Raw genomic sequence first — 14,479 nt, 5'->3', positions numbered from 1 at the left:
TAATGTATGGGGATTAACATAAGAATAAAAAAAAAATACTAGCAAACTGAATCCAACAGTACATTAAAAGAAACATTCACCACGATCAAATGGGTTTTATTCCTGGGCTGCAGGGGTGGTTCAGTATTCACAAATCCATCAATGTGATACACCACATTAATAAACGAAAGGATAAGAACCATATGATCCTTTCAATAGATGCAGAAAAAGCATTTGACAAAGTACAACATCCATTCATGATAAAAACCCTCAACAAAGTAGGTTTTGAGGGAACATACCTCAACATATGTACAAAAAACCCAGAGCTAACATCATCCTCAATGGGGTAAAACTGAGAGCTTTTCCCTTACGGTCAGGACGAAGACAGGAATGTCCACTCTCACCACTGTTATTTAACATAATACTGGAAGTCCTAGCCTCAGGAATCAGACAACAAAAAGAAATAAAGGCATCCACATTGGCAAGGAAGAAGTCAGACTATTTGCAGATGATATGATACTCAATATAGAAAACCAGGAAGACTCCACCAAAAAATTGCTAGAACTCATACATGAATTCAATAAACTTGTGGGATACAAAATCTGTACAGAAATTTATTGCACTTCTCTACACCAATAATGAAGCAACAGAAAAAGAAATCAAGGAACCTATCCCATTTACAATTGTACCAAAAACCATAAGATACCTAGGAATAAACCTAACCAAAGAGGTAAAAGATCTGTACTCTGAAAACTATAAAATACTGATGAAAGAAATTGAAGATGACACAAAGAAATGGAAAAACATTCCATGCTCATGGATTAGAAGAACAAATATTGTTTAAATGTCTCTATTACCCAATATAATCTACACATTTAATGCAATCCCTATCAAAGTACTACCAGTATTTTCACAGAGCTAGAATAAACAATCCTAAAATTTGTATGGAACCACGAAAGACCCCAAATAGCCAAAGCAATTTTGAAAAAGATAAAGCTGGAGGCATCAGAATTCCTGACTTTAAGTTATATTACAAAGTGGTAGTGATCAAGACAATATGGTACTGGCACAAAAATAGACACCTTGATCAGTGAAACAGAATAGAAAACCCAGAAATGAACCCATAAGTATATGGGCAATTGATCTTCGACAAAGCAGGAAAGAATATCCAATGGAAAAAAGACAGCCTCTTCAACAATGGGTGTTGGGAAAACTAGACGGCAACATGCAAAAGAATGAAACTGGAACACTTTCTTCTACCATACACAAAAATAATTTCAAAATGGATGAAAGACCTAAATGTGAGACCTGAAACCATAAAAATCCTAGAGGAGAACACAGGTAGTAACCTCTTTGACATTGGCTTTAGCAACTTCTTTCTAGATAGGTCTCCTGAGGCAAGGGAAATAAATGCAAAAATAAAGTATTGGGACTACATCAAAATAAAAAGCTTCTGCACATGAAGGAAGCAACAAAACTAAAAGGCAACCTATGGAATGGGAGAAGATATTTGCAAATGGCATATCTGATAAAGGTATCTAAAATCTATAAAGAACTTCTAAAACTCAAAAAACAAAAAACAAACAATCCAATTAAAAAATGGGCAGAAGACATGAATAGACATTTTTCCAAAGAAGACATGCAGATGGCCAACAGACACATGAAAAGATGCTCAACATAACTCATCATCAGGGAAATGCAAATCAGAATTACAGTGCAACACCATCTCACACTGTAGAATAGCTAAAATTAACAGCACAAGAAACAATAGGTGTTGTCAAGGATGTGGAGAACTCTCTTACCAGTGTGAAGGTTCCTCAGAAAGTTAAAAATAAAACTACCTTATGATCCAGCAGTTGCACTACTAGGTATTTACCCAAAGAATACAAAATACTGACTTGAAGGGTTACGTGCTCCTTGATGTTTATAGCAGCATTATCTACAATAGCTAAATTATGGAAAAAGCCCAAATGTGCATGACTGATGAATGGATAATGAAGAAGTGGTATCTATACAATGGAATATTACTCAGCCATAAAAAGAATGGAATCTTGCTATTTGCAATGACATGGATGGAGCTAGAGAGTATAATGTTAGGCAAAATAAGTCAGCCAGAGAGAGAGAAATACCATATGATTTGACTCATATGTGGAATTTAAGAAACAAAACAATCAATCATTGGAAAAAAAGAGGAAAATCAAGAAACAGACTCTTTACTATAGTGAACAAACTGATGGTTACCAGAGGGGAGATGGGGGTGGGTGGGATAAATTCGTGATGGGGATTAAGGAGTGCACTTGTGATGAGCTGTATGTTGTATGTAAGTGTTAAATCACTAAATTGTACACCTAAAACTAACAGGACACTATATGTTAACTAGGATTTAAATAAAAACTTTAAAAAAAGAGAGAGGGCGCCTGGGTGGCTCACTTGGTTAAGTGACTGCCTTCGGCTCAGGTCATGATCCTGGAGTCCCTGGATCGAGTCCCGCATCAGGCTGCCTGCTCAGCAGGGAGTCTGCTTCTCCCTCTGACCCTCCCCTGTCTCATGTGCTTTCTCTCTCAAATAAATAAATAAAATCTTTAAAAAAAAAAGAGAGAGATAGAGAAAACATCCAAATTGGTAAGGAAGAAGTAAAACTTTCACTGTTTGCAGGTGACATGATACCATGTATAGAAAACCCTAAAGTCTCCACCAAAAACTATTGGAACTGATAAATGTGAAGTCACAGGATATAAAATTAATATACAGAAATATGTTGCATTTCTTTACAATAATAGTGAAGTAGCAGAGAGAGAAATGAAGAAAACAATCCCATTTACAATTGCACTAAAAATAATGAAATTAATAGGAATAAACTTAACTAAGAAGATGAACGATCTGTACTCTGAAAACTATAAAACATCAATGAAAGAAACTGAAGATGACACAAACAAGAGGAAAGATACTCCATGCTCATGGATTTGAAGAACCAATTGTTAAAATAAGTCCATACTAACCAATCTACAGATTGAATACAGTCCCTAACAAAATAGCAACAGCATTTTTTACAGAAGTAGAACAGTAATCCTCAAATTTGTATAGAACCACAAAAGACCTTGAATAGCCAATGTGATCTTGAGAAAGAAGAACAAAGCTAGAAGTATCACAATCCCAGATTTCAAGACCTACTACAGAGCTGTAGTAATCCAAATAGTAAGGTATTACACAAAAATAGACACATAAATCAATGGATCAGAATAGAGAGTCCAAAAATAAACCCATGCATATATAGTCAATTAATCTATGACAGTGGAGGCAATAATATACATTTGGCAATAATACACAAAGACAGTCTCTTCAACAAATAGCACTGGGAAAACTGGACCGCAACATGCAAAAGAATGAAGCTGGACCACTTGCTTGAAGCATACACAAAAATAAACTCAGAATGGGTTAAAGATCTAAATGGAGAGACCTGAAACCATAAAACTCCTAGAAAATAATATAGGCAGTAATTTCTTTGACATCAACTGTAGAAACATCTTTCTAGATATGTCTTCTTATTTCCTTCTTAGGCAAGGGAAACAAAAGCAAAGTTAAAGTACTGGGACTACATCAAAATAAACTTTGGAACAGGGAAGGAAGCCATCAACAAAACAAGGCAACCTACTGAATGGGAGAAGATATTTGCAAATGATATATCCAATAAGGGGTTAATATCCAAAATTTATATAACTCAACACCAAAAAACCAATTAATCCAATTAAAAAATGGACATAGGATCTGAATAGACACTTTTCAAACGAAGACAGAGAGAAGGACAACAGACACATGAGAAGATAGATGTTCATCACTCATCATCATGGAAATGCAGTTCACAACCACGATGATACATCACCTCACACCAGTCAGAATGGTTAAAGTCAAAGAGAAAAAATAACAAGTGTTGGCTAAGATGTGGAGGAATAGGAACCCTTGTACACTGTTGGTGGGCATGTATATTGGTGCAGCCACTATGGAAAATAGTATGTAGTTTCCTTGAAAAATTAAAAATAGAATTACCATATGATCCAGTAACTCTACTACTGGGTATTTGACCAGAGAAAATGAAAACATTAATTCAAAAAGGAATATGCACCCTATGTTTATTGCAGGAATATTTACAATAGCCAAGATATGGAAGCAGCCCAAGTGTCCATGGATAGAAGAATGAATAAAGAAGATGTAGTATATCTACAATGGAATATTAGTCACAGAAAGGAATGAGATCTTGCTATTTGCAGCAACATGGATGAACCCAGAGGGTATATGCTAAATGAAATAATTCAGACAGAGAAGGACAAATACAGTATGGTTTCACTCATATGTGGAATTTTAGAAACAAAACAAATGAAGAAAACAGAAAAAAACCAGACTCTTAAATATGGAGAACAAACTGGTGGTTGCCAGAGGGATAGTCCATGCAGTGATAAGTGAAATAGAATAGATAAAGGGGATTAAGAGTACACTTATCATGATGAGCATTGAAAAATGTATAGAATTCTTTGATCATTATATTGTATACCAGAAACTAAAATAATATTGTAAAGCATACTTCAATTAAACTGTAAAAATTAAAAAAAATATGAATCCTGTATTTTATGTGAGAAGACAAAGTAAAGAGAATTTGGATCCACTTAAAAACAAAGCAGTAATACCTGGTAATGATCTTCACATGGTGGACACCCAATAAAGGCTTATTAATGAGTGAGGCCCAGGCTCCTGCACCAAGGCTCAGCTCCTTACTACTAACCTCAAACGCACTAAGAATCAAAGGCAAAGTAAGAGGTTTTCAAAAGGACCTGAGGCACAAGACTTGTAAACCAGACTGAGAAAGTGATCAGCTTAATCCCATCCTGCATGCTCTTTAACAGCCAGTTATGCAGGACATGTAAGGGTCTGGAAGCCTGCTATCCTCCCTGCCCTTTCCTTCTGTCACTGTCTCTTTTCCCCAGTTCTACGGGGGCCTTGCTGCATTCTCTAGTTGGCTGCTCCCCTGGAGTGTCCCATAGGGCTCAGCCCAGGAGTTGTTGGACATCCACACCCCACACCTGTCCCACTTTAACTTCCCACATACTGTTCCCTCTGCACTTTACAAGCTGGCTGGATGAACTAACCAGATAAACTCAGTTCTGACTTGAGGTCTATCTGTGTTGTGTTTCCCACACTTGGTAACCTCCACCTGGGAGTTACATTTGGATATTTGACATATATATATATATATAAAACATACATTTGAATGTTACTTCAGGATATGGGGGAAGATTTATTATTTGGAAACACATGGATATATTATTATGGTGAATAATATAAAATTCACTTGATTTTATGGTAAAACATAAAATATAGAAATGTAATACTCACTGTTAGTTAACTAAGTCATATCTCCAGACACTTCCCCTTCATCCCCTTGTCCTACCTCTATGTATAAACCCATTCACTCTCTTCTAGAATTCAGGGCATCTTGTGGGAGAGAAAAGATGCTGAGTTCATGCCATTATTAAGGGCTGTAGCCCTTGAGTTATGAAAATTTAGTGCTTGCTCAGTTGTGATGACTGTGTTAGTTTTTTCTAATCACTTCCAGTCTCTGACAAAGCTATATACCTTATGGGACACACAGGAAACATCTCCCTCAACATTTCCCTTCATTCCCAAAAAATCTTGATCAGATCCATCCCCTGGGTCTAGTGAGTATTTATTGAGTACCTGCTGTACACGCAGGGCATTGTGCTAAAGCATGACGAAGGCCCTGTCCTCTAGGAGAAATACTATAGTTGTGGAGAAGACCAAGCTGGCCATTCCTTTTACTACACTCACACCATGCATGCATAGAACATCATGCATATGCAGAAGCTTCAGCTGCATACGGGCTGCTTTTTAAGGAGAGTGTGGACACAAAAGTCCAACTGCAAAGAGGAAAATAATAGCAATCCCAAGTTGACAAAAATCTGTTTTAAAAGAAGTCTGTTTATGAACTGAAGCTAGTTCTTACAAAAATCACAATGACCAAAGCCAGATAAAACCCATTAGAAGGTTTGTGTGAGATATTTGAGATTTGCAAAATTAGCTTTAATGGGTTAGGAGAAACAGTAAACTATTTCTATCTGGGCAAGATTTTGCTTTTCCTGTGTACCTAAAGTTAGAACCAGTCGTCCCTGAGGCTGAAATGCTTCCTCACAGGTAGGCCAGATAGACAGATGTGCATTCTCTTTTTAGTTGGGTCAGCCATCTTTCCTACGTATTAGGGTTATCTCTAACAAGATAGCTAAAGTGGCAGAGAGAAATCCTTTGTTGCCTAATACCAAGGGCATTGTCAAAATACACTAAACTGTGAATTAGGCAAATAGCAATACTTTATCTTTCATTTTTCTCAGCCTGATACTTTTTATTTTTATTTTTTTAAAGATTTTATTTATTTACTTGAGAGCCGGGGGCAGAACACTGAGGGAGAGTGAGAGAGAGAAGCAGACTTCCTGCTGAGCAGAGAGCCTGACATGGGGCTAGGTCCCAGGACCCTGAGATCATGACCTGAGCTGAAGGCAGATGCTTAACCAACTGAGCCACCCAGATGCCCGTCTCACCCTGATTTTTATGACATACTGCTCTTCCTAACTGAATTCCGAGCCAGCTTTCTGAGCTTGACATGGTGGAGCTCCCTACTTGCTGATATATGTGAAGGACAGCTCAGTAAGTACTCTCCTTCTCCCAGAATATCTGTCCCACTGATATTTCACCATTAGAGACATACCTTTGGGTTCAGTCAGTCTCCACAAGGTCTCCATTTAAGTGCACTTATGCTGCACAGGGGAGGAATGAGATGAGGTAAGGTGTAAGATGAAAGAGGCACCTGGCTGGGAAAGGCAAGCCTAGGAACAGGTTTCAGAATTTTACCAACAGTTTTATTAGAATATATTTCCATTTTCTAGATTTTTCTTTTTTCTTACCCACTCCCTGCTACTTAAAAGGGGATTTGAGGGTACATACATAATGAGGAGTCTGTTTGAATCCTTTTCTCTCTCACTATCTGATTCTCTGTCTGGAGGTAGTGGTGGAGGATGAGACATATCTGTCATTTGTAATATAATGTAACTGATTAGATAAACTGTTTTCGAAGTTATATTTCTGTTTAGAAGAATACTTCGAGGTGCATTCCCTTTCCCCCCTTTTTACTAGTACCTTTCTCTGAATCTTCAATGAGTTGATCACTTCTTTCTGATCTGGACAATTTTCTGTGACTCTTAAATCTATAGGGCCCTTATGTCCTCTGAAGAGTGATTGCTTTCTGCATAACATCCAGTGTTCTTTGCTGTTTTCCACCCACAGAACCTTTCTTGTTGAGGAGGAGGTGTGATGTAGGAAAATTATGAGTGCTTTTCAAACCCATTTGAATTGATGGCCCAGATGGTAAGGAAGATCCCTTGGGGAGCTAAAAATTGAATGGGTGATAGCAGAATTTAAAAAATCATAATTAGACTTCCATTCTTTTAGGACCATTTTAGAGGTCCTGGTTTTTATTTATTCATCTGAGTTCCATTTCTCAATTGATAGTGACCTCCTTGAGGGAAGTCTTGGTTTGTACACCACTGAAACCCCAACACCTTAGAAAGTGGTTCTTTAATATAATCGTAATAATGGCTAAAATGGATTCAATGCCTTTTATGTGTTAAGTACTGTACTAAGTACATATGCTACCTTATTTAATTCGTACAACCTTAAGAGGGCGGTATTGTAATTTATTCCCATTTTATGGATGAGAAAACAGAAGTTGAGTAAGACTGAAGTTGCAAATACCTAGTAAGCAGCTGGAGACAGAATTCAAACCCAGGCATTCTAGAGTATGAACTCTTAACCATTATATTATACTACTTCTTATTAAATACTTAGTTTTAAAATAAATATTTGTTGAGCAAGAGAATGAGCGAACCAAACCTAAAATTAATTTTCTGAAGTCACACAGATATTTTACCTCTAGAATGTACTGCTCAGTGTAAGCGGTCAACCAGGATGCGTGGTGCTGTGCTTGGTGCTACTCAAAATTCAAGGAGATATCACCCCTGTTATAAACACGCAACATGGGATAAGAATATTAACACTGAAATTTCTTCTTTTTCTCGCCTTTAAACAAAACAACCAAGAGCAGTTTAACAGTGGTACTTGGCTTATGAACTTAACATCTATTGTGCAGTGGTAATGGCAAGTTAATGTGGCATTGATGAAGTGGCGCTGTCATTTAAATGCGGATTTTCATCCCAGTTCTATATATATTAAGCAGTGTGCTCTGGGAACCACAGAGTATTTTCAAGGGGGACAGCCATTTAACTCTAAGCAGAACCATTTGATTTATGAAGACCAGAATATTTGTTAAAAGAGGGGTAGCAAGGAAGTGACTTGGGTAAGGATACTACTTCCTAGTGGAGAGAACACTGGATTATGAGTCAGGATATCTAGATTTTAATCCTGTTTCATTTTAAATTTCTGTTGGGTTTAGCTAAAACATTTCTGCTGTTAATATTTTGCTTTAATATCAGAAAATGTCCTAACTACACTGGAAAATATGGTCATCTTCTTTGTGTCTTTGTAACGATACAGTGTGCGTTTGGTAGAATTTTCTGTCCACCACCAGTATTGCCTTTTATCTTCTTAAAAACAAATCTGATCACATGACTCTCTTCTTCACTTCAGTTTTTATTAAGCACTTGCTGTGTGCCAGAAGTTGATATTTATATGCAGTAACTCATTTAATTATCTCAGTTACCTTATGAGGTGGGCACGGATACCCACATCTCACAGATGAAACAACTGAAGCACAGTCGTACGGAAAGTAGCATAGTGATTGATGGGGCTAGTGTCAGACCCAGGCGGTTCAGTGCCCAGACCAACACCGTCAATTACTACTCCTCAGTGCCTGTCAGTAAAACATTTCTTTCTTGAAAATCATCAACAAAAACATTTATGAGCTCCTAATTTATGCCAGTTACTGTTCTAGGCATTGGAGATTCAGAGGTGACCAAGATGTAGGCACTGGGGTTCAAATAATTTGTACTTGATCAGAGTGCTTTCCTTATGACCTTTCTGGGGATTTAATCAGGAGCATGGGGCCACTCCAGCCCCCACCCTGTTACATAGAAAGAGAAAGCAGCATATTAAACTTTCTCCAAGACTAGTCTGTGGCTTTAGGCCTCAAGCATGACAGATTTTTCATCCTTCAGCCTTCCCCTTTTCTTATCAGAAGATGTCTATGTTAGCATCCCCTTATTCTATGTAGACAGGCAAGGCAGTGCAATAGCGTGGGTAAGAGCCACAAGCTAGTTCATCTCCCCTGTACCTTATTTTTTTTAAATAAAATTTTATTGGAGAAAAATAGAACCATCACGTACACAGGGAAAAGAGGACAAATTTTAACTGATACAGAACAACTGAAAGTCATTACCCAATGTTGTTTGCAATTACTTTTCAGTTTCTTAAACATCTCCCCTCAACGTGCTTTTTTTCTTAAAGATTTATTTATTTATTTATTTTGGAGAGAGAGAGTGGGGGGAGGGGCAGCAGGAGAGGGAGAGAGTCTTTTTTTTTTTTTGAAGATTTTATTTATTTATTTGACAGACACAGTGAGAGAGAGAGAAAGAGAACACAAGGGGGAGTGGGAGCGGGAGAAACCAGCTTCCCGTGGAGCAGGGAGCCTGATGTGGGGCTCCATCCCAGGACCCTGGGATCATGACCTGAGCCGAAGGCAAATGCTTAACCAACTGAGCCACCCAGGTGCCCTGAGAGAGAGTCTTAAGCAAACTCCCTGCTAAGCGTGGAGCCTGATGCGGGGCTCAATCTACTACCCTGAGATCATGACTTGAGCTGAAAGCAAGAACTACATGCTCTACTGACTGAGCCACCCAGGTGTCCCTCAACTTGTTTTTTAATAGTCTTGCTAATTTTTTCAGTTGAAATAGCATCAAATTTTCAAAAAATTAAGAGCCTCAGGGAAGGGACCAGCTTTGAAGATAACAAAAGTGACAGCAAGTCTCCTCCTAATAGGAATCAATTCTACCTAAAAATTCCTTAAGAGTAACTATTGAATCTTCTGGAATAGTTGTATATCTCAGAGACCATCAGGGATGAGTTAGGACACTGACCTAGATGGTCCAGTGTGGAGAGGACAAACAGAATAGCTGCATTTCCTTGTCAGGTGAGCTCATGCAAGGAAGCTGGGGAGAAGCTGAGAAAATAGAGGCAATGGCTGCTCAGAAAGAATTAGGAAGGCATTCTGAATACACATATTGTTAACAGTGTGCAAGTTGATACAATTAGAGAGAAATAGGCAACTTTTTATAATAGCTGGTCACAGGTCTTGAGAACTCAAGAAAACAAACAATAGTATACACAAGAGCCAAAAGTCTCTTCAGTCCACTGTTAGGGCCTAAATATTCTTCCTAATGGCTCCAAATAGTCAAGGAAATAGAATGTTGCCAAAGGCATGAAAGCAGTTCTGATTTTAAAAAATCGAAACAAAATTTTCTGTTTCTCTCCAAGATCAGCTCCCTTCAATGAAAAACAAACAAGCAACAAAAACAAAAAACAAAACAAAAAACCCACAAAAACAAATGAACAAAAACCCCACTGATGCTAAAGAGCAGCCTTTTACTCACATTACCAATTTGAATAACAGTACTTTTGCTATTTTCTGTGTATGAACAATCCTAAGACATTCCCCTGAAAAGTAGATGTCCAATGGCTATGAGAAATCTTCAAGAAATTTTGAAAGTAATAAGAACAGCATAATACAGATTTTGAAATTCCCAACTAGGGAGTATATGGGGAAAACAAAGGAGGACATTTATGCCTAGGGTTTTAGAAAGTTAGAAGGACGATAGGAAAGGTTTATTTACCAAGAAAATCCCAGTGTACCTTAGTTGCTGTGTGACCTCTCTGCAAGTCTTCTCATCTGTGACGGGGATAATCACTGGCTCTACCTCACAGGGTTGTTGGGAAAATGAAAGTCCAGTGTTTTAAGGAACTTGGCACATGGCATGTAGGAAATACTCCTGAAAATGTTTGCAGAGGGGTGTGTGTGTGTGTGTGCGTGCGTGCACATGCATGAACATGTGTGTAATGGCACATAGGCATGTCTATATGAGCATGTGTAATTTATGTAATGTACATACACACCATGGTATTCTTTTTTTTTTTTTTAAAGATTTTATTTATTTGAGAGAGAGAGAATGAGAGACAGAGAGCATGAGAAGGAGGAAGGTCAGAGGGAGCAGCAGACTCCCTGCTGAGCAGGGAGCCCGATGCGGGACTCGATCCAGGGACTCCAGGATCATGACCTGAGCCGAAGGCAGTCGCTTAACCAACTGAGCCACCCAGGCGCCCACACACCATGGTATTCTTGTTTAGGTTATGATTATAGTTTGACTTGAAACCTACACTTTCATTTCTGACCTTGAATTTACAGCTCATTTTAATTTGCTTTCTTGTAATAAAAATGTTAACCATAAGAGATGGTAGTTTTCACATACAAGCTTTTTTTTCTATTTTTAGAGACCCACTGTCATCTTTGGTTCTAAAAATGTAATTCATGGAATTATGGGGGGAGAGGCTAGACTCCAGATCGCTGGGTTGTTTGGGTGCTGTGAACATTTTGGGGTTCTATAATAACTGAAATTTTGTTTGTGGGTATGCTATTAAATTATGGATCTACAGAAACTAAAAATGAAACCCTCCATTTATAGGAATTACCTAAAAAGAATGTGGATATTCCTGTTTTATTATTTATCTGGAATGAGAACACTTTTTTCCTAAGCTTCAGTTTCTTTCTTTTTTTTTTTTTTTAAAGTTTTTATTTATTTGACAGAGAGAGAGACAGCGAGAGCAGGAACACAAGCAGGGGGAGTGGGAGAGGGAGAAGCAGGCCTCCTGCTGAGCAGGGAGCCCGATGTGGGACTCGATCCCAGGACCCTGGGATCATGACCTGAGCTGAAGGCAGACGCTTAACGACTGAGCCACCCAGGCGCCCCAGTTTCTTTTTTAATGAGTGATTTTCACCATTTCCCCTTTCCCATTTTCTTTCTTATACATTGTAAATCTCATTTTAAAGTTCAAAACCAGGGCCAAAAACTTAATTCTGGGTTGTTTGGGGAAGATAATTACATGCTATAAGAAAAATTAAGAGCTCCTTCCTTTTTTTTAATTTATTTTATTATGTTATGTTAATCATCATACATTACATCATCAGTTTTTGATGTAGTGTTCCACGATTCATTGTTTGCGTATAACACCCAGTGCTCCATTCAGTACGTGCCCTCTTTAATACCCATCACCAGGCTAACTTATCCCCCAACCCCCTCCCTTCTAGAACCCTCAGTTTGTTTCTCAGAGTCCATAGTATCTCATGGTTCGTCTCCCCCTCTGATTTCCCCCCCTTCATTTTTCCCTTCCTACTATCTTCTTTTTTTTTTTTTTTTTTTTTAACATATAATGTATTAGTTTCAGAGGTGCAGGTCTGTGATTCAACAGTCTTACACAATTCACAGCGCTCACCATAGCACATGTACTTGACAGAGAGAGACACAGCGAGAAAAGGAACACAAGCCGGGGGAGTGGGAGAGGTAGAAGCAGGCTTCCTGCTGAGCAGGGAGCCCGACGCGGGGCTCGATCCCAGGACCCTGGGATCATGATCTGAGCCGAAGGCAGATGCTTAACAACTGAGCCACCCAGGCGACCTGAGCTCCTTCCTATGATTTTACTGATCCTGCACATTTTCCCCTTAGGATCATACAAAGTGAGAAATGAAATTGCTTCATTTTCACTGGTATCTTTCTGTAGTTAAGTTAAATGATGGATATGTGTTGGGGTGGAGTGCAGGTATGTAGCACAGATATAGGAAACGTATAGTAGGGATGAAGAATCATCTTCAAGGAACCATATTGGTCTATATTCTTATACACTATTGTTCTCGCAGAAGGAAAAGATTAGGATGCTTCCATATCTATGCCCAGTTTTGGGATTGAGGAATTCCTGGTTTAGAGATATTACATCCTTATTCAGCAGATCTCTGTGTCACAGGGCCACACATCAGAAACCTGTTTTACAACTGTGGATGTTTTAGAAAACAGTTGAGGTGTAATTAACATACAACAGACTGCACATATTTAGTGTACAGTTTGATAAGTTTGGCATATTTGTAAATTCTTGAAACTACCACCACACTCAAGATTTGAACATAATCAGCACTACCAGAAGTTTTCTAGAGCCCCCTTGAAATCCTCTTCTGCACCTCCATCTCCATCCCACCCCATCTGCCCTTTCCCCAGGCAACCATTTATCTGTCTTCTATCATTTCATGCTACTTTGGATTCCCTAGGATTTTATATAAATGGAGTCATACCATATGTATTCTTTTTTTGTCTGGCTTCTTTCACTCAGCATAATTATTTTGAGATTCATCCATGTGCAAGTGTGCATCAATAATCCATTCCTTTTTATTGGTGAATATTAGTATTCCATTGTATGGAAATACCACAGTTGATATATCTATTCACTGTTCATGGGCATTTGGGTTGCTTCCAGTTTTTAGTTATTACAAATAAAATTGCTGTAAACATTTGTGTGCAAGTATTTGTATGATCATATGATTTCACTTTCTTTGGTAGGTATCTGGGAATAGAATGGTTGAACCAAATGTATGTTTAAATTTTTAAGAAACTGCTCAGTTATTTTCCAAAGTGGTGTTACCATTTTACATTCCCACCTGCAGTAGATGAGAAATCCAGTTTTTGAAATTCTTGTCAACACTTATTATGGTCAGTCTTTTTAATTTTAGATATTCTAATAGGTGTGCAGTGGTATCTTACTGGTTTCTTAAAAATTAATTTATTTAAATGTAATCTCTACACCCAATGTGGGGCTCAAACTCAGGACCCCGAGATCAAGAGTCGCATGCTCCACCAACTGAGCCAGTTAGGTGCCTCAAGTGTCTTACGGTTTTAATTTGCATTTCACTAGTGGCTGATGATGTTGAGCATGTTGTGTTTATTTTCCTTCCATAAGATCTCTGTCACAATTGCTCAACTCTGCCATTTTAGAGTGAAAGCCCCCATAGACAATATGTTAATAAATGGGTGTGGCTGTGTTCCAGTGAAATTTTATTTACCAAAACAAACAACAGCAACAAAAAAACAGAGCAGGGAAAAAAAAAAGGAGCAGGTTGTACATAGACTTGGATTGTAGTTTGCTGACTCCTGAAGTATGATCATGTCATCTGCAAATTAAAGACAGATTTATTTCTTCTTTTCCAGTCTGGCTGTATTCGAATATTTCTTTTTCATGCCTGATTGTACTCTCTAAAACTTCCAACACAGTATTGACTAGAAATGGTGAGAGCAGGTATCTTTTCTTATTCCAGTTCTTAGGGGAAAAGCATTCAATCTTTCATCGTTAATTATAATCTCTGTAAGTTTGTTGTGGATACTATTTTTTTTTTTTT

The 14,479-nt window shown here is 38.1% G+C and overlaps 1 protein-coding gene across 1 annotated transcript in view; it reads left to right on the top strand.

The window, feature by feature from the left end:
• JAM3 (junctional adhesion molecule 3) overlaps positions 1-14,479 on the top strand; it is an 82,030-nt gene that overhangs the window by 34,535 nt on the left and 33,016 nt on the right. The gene's annotated exons all lie outside the window — the stretch shown is intronic.

Source organism: Leptonychotes weddellii, chromosome 11, assembly GCF_054177405.1.
Source record: "Leptonychotes weddellii isolate Sample4059 chromosome 11, ASM5417740v2, whole genome shotgun sequence".
In the NCBI taxonomy this organism is placed as follows: Eukaryota; Metazoa; Chordata; class Mammalia; order Carnivora; family Phocidae; genus Leptonychotes; species Leptonychotes weddellii.
This window is presented reverse-complemented; position numbering and strand designations above follow the sequence as displayed.